At 46.9% G+C, this 7,212-nt stretch overlaps 1 long non-coding RNA gene across 1 annotated transcript; it reads right to left on the reverse strand.

The window, feature by feature from the left end:
* Nucleotides 1-23: 23 nt before the first annotated feature.
* Nucleotides 24-7,155, reverse strand: LOC119099748 (uncharacterized). The gene is made up of 4 exons (XR_005094412.1): nucleotides 6,832-7,155; nucleotides 4,107-4,179; nucleotides 3,768-3,942; nucleotides 24-2,372 (listed from the first exon to the last, which is right to left on the reverse strand). It is a non-coding gene; the product is annotated as an uncharacterized LOC119099748 (long non-coding RNA).
* Between the last annotated feature and the right edge of the window lie 57 nt (nucleotides 7,156-7,212).

The raw sequence follows: 7,212 nt of genomic DNA on the forward strand, positions 1-7,212 counted from the left end.
AAGATATTCAGGATTTCCAGAAAAATGGTATTACTGATGAAATCGTACACGTCTGATAACAATAAGTGACAGGTACAAAGAAAGCGCGATACTCCTCCTAACTGTATTTCACTTTGCCATGGACGACCACATCTTCACAACAGCGCCGGTTCAAATAAACCTTAATCTTGGTTCCAAAAACAGCCTCGCCAAACCCCGAACCGGAGTGAATCAGACAAAGAGACAGCTGGAACAAGACGGGGGTCCCAGAACAGGACCAGTTCAGGCTGCACTTCTTCTAACAAGGTGAGACAGGACCGGGTCAGATCGACCCGTTCCGGTTCCGTCTAGTTCCCCGCAAACCAATAATCGAGCGAATATTGTATTTTTTTTGTCAAAAACGCACACGTAAGCCGCGGTGTTACCATCGTGAAAGGTAACACTGACAAGAAACCCGTTACTTAAACGACCTGTTTAAAAAGTACACCAAGCAAATATCGAGCGTTGCATCCAAAACGGCTCTACGTACAGCTTGGCTGCGATTGGCGGCGGCAGCTTCGAGCATGCCTGGTGAAACGTCACTTGAGGTACAAAAGCATTCGCGGTTATTTCCCCTTACGCTGCATACGAAATGTAGGTACTAAAGGGTCAGTGGAAACGCCACACGATTGCTGCCACTAACTGCACCGATTCTTTTTCCCTTCTCTTTCGTCACCGACATGTTCACGCCAGGCCAGCAACCGGCGCCGTGTTGAGCTGTGTCTGAAAACCCGGCATTATGCAATCCGACAGGCATTCAAGGGTGTATGCACACGGTGAGAAGCTCACTCGGCAATTCGGCCGGCACCGCCAAACATCAACCCGCGCTGGTACGCAACCGCGCGTAGCACACATTGCATGTTAGGTCAGGATTGACGCGGTACCACATCCATGTCGACATTACAAGGGAGGCCCACTTTGGAGGAATGGCAAATACCCTTCGGTATGAGAGCGTAACCTTCGGCGAGACGTTGCTGCTTGTCAGTGCATGTACCACTAGACAATGCATTTATATCTGCCGAAACATGAAAAAACAACAGATTTTCATAACACTCCAAGTCTTAAACGGCCAGCCACAGATGTAAGCAGCATCCCAACTGAAGTACCGCCGCTATCATGGACGGCACCACCGATGAGGACAGGAGACGCGTTTCTCACGCACTAAGGAAGCGTGGCAGAGGCGGAGACGGCGGAGAAAGAGGTCTGATGACATTAATTGATTTTGTCCTGCCTGGCACAAAGCTGGGCGAATTTTGTCACGCCACTGGCGTTAACCGGTAACCATTCAACGTGTCTTTGAAAGGGTCCAACCAAGTCGCCGTATTCACTAATACTGAGCTTTGGTGCTGGTAGCAGGAATGAAATACATGTCCTGCACTGAACCGCTATCGTATGAGAATGCACTGGATTGTGAGGGTGCAAATAGTGTGTCCAATCCGAATAAAATACACAGCCTCCCATTCAATTCATTACAAGAACCAAAACGTTTTTGGTAGCGATAAGTACGGAACTTGATTGAAGACTCACGCCAAAATTGCTTGAAATTGAAAAAAATTAGCTCATGAAGGCAAAATCGAAACAACTTATCCAAAGTCGGACACGACTGATCGCGGCACCACATACCTATATGAAGGAAACTTGATCTCAATGGTGGTACACGCCCTTAAAGTAGCTACTATTACATTTTCAGACACTTGAAGAGACCGAATCAAACGAAACGTTAGTGCAGCACATCGGTTTACGGCGTAGACAAGGGGAGAATAAACCCATCCAGCGCATCTAATGTCTTCTGTGGGGCATAATGAGCTCCTTTACTCCCCGCGGAGAAAAAGGAGCTCTGGCACGATTTGGGCGCGTTGGCACTTCCGTGATGATTTATTGATGAACCGTCTGAAAAGCTGATAGTCTACTGATGGTTCGAATAATACACAATGCAAATAGTTTTCAACATGAAACGCCAGGGCACCATCATCGCCACGCCTGCCACACCAGAGAGACATGCTTCCTAAACTACAGTGCGAGAGGTCTGGACCACATAGCGTCCTCATCTCAGATGCCATCTTACTGGAGCTTTCTTTACCGGAGGTTGCATTCAGACAAGACGTGGGCTGTAATGGATCTGCAATGTTTACCGACCAATGCACTTCGCAGCAGGCATAGAAACGTGTTCACTCGTGGCCGAAGTCTCTCCTAACACTGAGCAGGGCACAGAATGCTGGCGGGTGACCCACCCACAGAACCAGCAGACTAGGATCCATGCAGGTACTTTTGCAGCCACGGCGAGTCCTCATAAAGCTCTGGATTGCATAGCTCGAGAGCAGTCCTCTTGTAAAAGTAGTAATGAAGCACCGCGACTGGAATCAAGCAGAATGACGTCGTTAGCGAGCAACAATTAAGAATGGCGATACACTGTGACTGCAGTGGCTGGCACTTAAGTTTGCATCGTGTTGGCCTCGTCCACAGCAGATTTGTCGTGACCTGAGCCTGACAGCTGCGCTGACAAACGTGGCAGGGGTCGTGCAGAACCTCATTAAACGCGATGAGGCCATTCACAAAACAGGTGTACAGAAGAGTCCTACCACTAGTTAACCAGTCGCATACCGACACCCGTGTAATGCAAACTCCAAGTGAATCAATAATTCCTCAACACACGCACGGGTGTAAGGCAGAGTTCGACGCGCTTGCGTGAGGACGGGGGGCCAATGGAACCCCTTAACTCCTGAGATGATAATAAGTAAAGGGACTAAAGACACGAAACTTACAGGGCTGATCAGGTTGTGCGTAAACTCGATTATTACATATCTAACATTAATAAAAAGTGACCGTGAGGTCAACCAAGGTGAAACAAGTTCACACTGTAAATCAGTGTCGTTAATGCCCTCAGACCTCACGCAAACAAGTTCACCCTACAAATTTCTCCAAGCAAAAGACCGCGTCCAGCCATTTCGGGCCAGCAACCACACATGACCTTTAAAATGTTAAAATGACAAAAAATTCCCAAAACCTATTAATGTTTTCATGCAAACTAGTAGCCAGGAACTACTCTAGGCGGGAGATTCTTCAAGACATAAGACCCATGAAGGTCATTATACGAAATTCGTTAGCTATTGACCTTTATTTGACATAACTTACCCAGTATCAATATGTTAATTGCAATTATAATTGAAATCGCACTATTATGTACAAAAACCATGTGCCAAGGCCATATGACTTCGTCTACAATTCTGCTGTCACATGGTTTTGAAACCTGCCCTGAGGATATCCGTTGATGTTAACCATGACCTGACTTCAAATTCCACTATAGGTTAATAAACTATATATATATATATATATATATATATATATATTTATATGCTTTTGAGACACAACATCCGCTGCCCCGTTGTGTACAGCAATTTTTCAATTGCCCACAGCCAAACAAAGTTTTGCGCCGCTACGCCGCGTCCTTTGGACGTTATTCTGGACAAACTAAGGGGAGCGATTCCCCCACCCCACCCAGGCGCGCTGAACGATGGGTGAATTACATCCCTGCCGCTCCGCGCCAAGCCCAGGCGCGGCTGCATTTTGGATGATGGCATGATATAATCTAAGCTGTTCTTGATTGTCTCGAATCGATTCAGAGACGCAGGGTGTCGTTGCAGGTACTGCAGTACAATTTTTGCTCGCGAGGAACTGAGTAATGCAATTTCTCCGCCATAATGGCGGGCCTTAATATCAGTAAGGCATGGGGTGAGGGCACTCCTACTGACCCATCCTATGGACGGAGTGGAGCGCCACCAAACCCGGCGTCCATACGAGCAGGTACGGGTCGTCCCACTGCCGCCGGAGACTCCAGGAGTGCAGGCCTATGCTGAGGCCCAGATATGCCGCATTCAGCATGAGTGGCACGCGGAACTTGGAGAGCAAAACCCCCACCAGACCAGCCTGCAACAAACACATCAACCATCAGGTCACATCAGTTCTTGAGGTGCGACAGAGAGAACAGCTTTGTGTCAGTGTATCGAAACGTGGTCGGCTTAAATCAGGTAAAAATTGGCATTATCGAGCTGACAACACTAACCAGACTTCAATACCGCAAGTCATCTTACCTGGAAGACATATGTGCTGACGAAATTGAGGAATACCACGATCAGAGAGAACACCAAGGTGACGTCTTGTATTCTGGAACATGGGGAGTCAATATTACTGTCACATCTGAAATGAGGCGAGTGCGTAAAAATGAAACAGACTGCCAGGAAACCAAAATAGTGTAAGGACATCCAAGTGCAAAGTTTCAGCCAAAAAGACCATGATAGTGGGAGGGTGAAAGAGTGGGAAAGAGTGGGAAAAAGTCGTGAAAGAGTGGGAAATAGCTTTACGGAAGGATTGAGACGAGGCATTTCGTGTCACAAATGTAATAAGTGTTAAAACTATCGTCCTCGTCCGGCGTGTTATTGTGTACACGATGATTCGATCAGTTAATTATCAGGCTGTTGTCAGGTGTCACTGAGCGCTGAAAAAACTAGAAAGTCTCTAGCTATGCACGCATCACAACAAAATTCTCTTCTTGGAATTGCTGAAACTCGAACCAGGAGCTCCCATTGCTGGTCCAGTGCTCTTCCAGTGGAGCTAATCGGGAGGGGCAATCTTTCCGTGTTACAGCTTGGTTTCATTTATTTCCTGGATATTTCGAAATTTTACAAGTTTCGTCTTCTGGCAACACCAAAAAGACGAAACAACATTCCGACGGAAACTTGCAACCATCCATCCAGGTCACTGCGGTACATGAGGTGAACCAAATCCATCAGTAAGACAAAGATGGACATCAGCCCAATACGAGCCCCAATTCTGAGGAAAACCCCCCAGCATCCAAGACATGAATGATACTAAATTGCAACGCGGAAGTATCGTCCTCGCTTAGCTCAGTTAGAACACTAGACTCAGAATCGGAAGTCCATGGTTTGAATGTCAGCCATTCCCGAGAGATGCTCGGGTTATAATGTATGCATGGGTGAAAGCCAAACACGGCATGGTACATGACTGAAACCCAAACCAATTCATCTTAGGAATCAATAACATCTGACGACGGCCCGTGAGTTAACTGTCCGACACGTTGCGTACATACAAACACACCAGACGAGAACGTTAGTCCGAACAAATACTCAATACGTGGGCGCAAAGTAATACAACGTTTCGTACTTAACCAACGAAACATTCCCGTACAAGCAGGATGCCTGGAAGTATCATGTGTATACACAATCAAGCTCTGCAAAGTTTGGCATTTAAAATACATCAACCACAAAAGAAAATCAGAGGCGACGAGTGGTAAGTTAAGCCCGTTTGAGGGTAACCATCGATTCAAATACAACACCTATGAGCTATACCCATGAATCAATGACGTCCATCAACCCACGAGACAGCCAGGCGCTGGATAGCATCGTGCATACATCATTTGACCATATACCCACTAAGGGAGCACAATCAAGCGCCAATGACTCCTACTTATCATTAGCGTCGAGTTTCGGCCCTCTTGATATGGTCGATGCACCTAATTCCTTTTTAAGAGGTGCTGATCTGAATGATACGAATGTTTTTGCAGTGTTTGAAGACATAATAGCGTTAGCGTGCACCGACTGCAAAACGCCCTCAAACGCGCGTACCTGGCGTTGTAAGCAAGTTAGATACTGCCTTTGTCGTTCGGTTTCTTCTCTTTTAAAAAATTTCGGTTGATGCACGGCCACAATGCCATGCAGGATGCTTACCCTCACTCCTCCAATTTGGGAAACTAACACACTTGGGCTTGAACTAATTTATAATTTAACCTTTTCCTTGAAGCGTCAAAGTCCGCGCACCACCTGACACGTTCGCACATGCTGATGCAGAAGACACGCTTTACACTACCGGAATCGAAAAGTGCCTGATCACCCTGAGCGCATTGAGTCATACCATGGTAATATTTATCTATCTCCAGTTTGCGATAGTTTGGTGTTCTGTGACCGCATAAGGCATTCAGGTGGTTCCATTCTAAATCACTGTTCACTCAACGGGCAGTCAGGGGCACACAGCTCCGCTGATAGCTGGGTGCGGTATATTCGTAACTAACGTTACGTCGTCCAATATATTTTCTGCTACTACAACTGATGCGCACGAGAAAAAAGCAAAAACTGAGTAGCCTGTCAATTTTTCCACATTAATATGCCATACAAACCAATTTTTAGGGTGTGGCATTCCTGATGTCAAGCGGGAGAGGAGAGGTTTTAGACAAGAGTGTTGTGCGCCCAGGTTCCCGCCCGCATTCACACACGGATCCGATGTGGCAAGCTGGGCGCCAGCGGCAGGTTTTGGGCCAATCAGTCCAGTAGGCTCGTAGCATGGGGATGTCTGCAGCTAATGTTAATGGTTTTGGGTGTTTTTGGTAACGTTTTACCTGACCCAAGGTTGCCATGTTCTGGAAAGGATGAGATATCGACTATGGCATATTGACAACATGACATATTGATTAGTGAAGACTTCATTCTGATCGGTGCTAAGGGCTCGCAGCATGGGGTTCTTTGCAACCCTTTTTCCGGTTCTTATTTTATTTTTGGTAACCTTTGACCTCAATACGTTCTGGAAATGATAGGTAGGTTATCGACCCAGCGGCATTGAATGCTGAAGGCTTCATGCTGATCGATCCTCGTAGGTTCGGAGCATGCAGTTGTTAACAGGTTTGGTCGGCCGTTTAGTCCCTCCCTCCCACAAGTGAGGTTGAAATCAAAACAGGTAGGCATATCATTTTTTTTGGGGGGGGGAGGGAATCCCATAAAACGGATTGTTGCTAGGTAGATTACTCACATGAACAGGATAAGGCGCAGTACATTCTCCATCCGAACCGTGTCAGCAACAATATTGAAGCACATGTCAGCAAAAATAAACAATGTTTGCACACCGAGCATATATGTGTACCGGCTCAGTGGCACTGGCATGACTGTAGCTAGCGTTCGCTAGTTAGATAGCGGCACTATGAGAACTCATTACGCGATGCCTGATATGCTCGAAGAGTCAACAAGTTCAATTCGACGTTGGCGACCCAGATGGGCATGTTAAAAGAAATACTACTTGACATTAAACGACGGCCCCGCCTACCACAGCGCCTGCAACACGACACCACGGGCACCGCGCGACGCTGACGGCAGTCAACTGTTTGCGTTTTGTTTGGGACAGTTGCCAGGCAAC

This window comes from Pollicipes pollicipes, unplaced genomic scaffold (assembly GCF_011947565.3).
Source record: "Pollicipes pollicipes isolate AB1234 unplaced genomic scaffold, Ppol_2.1 Scaffold_4881;HRSCAF=5763_pilon_pilon_pilon, whole genome shotgun sequence".
Classification (NCBI taxonomy): domain Eukaryota; kingdom Metazoa; phylum Arthropoda; class Thecostraca; order Pollicipedomorpha; family Pollicipedidae; genus Pollicipes; species Pollicipes pollicipes.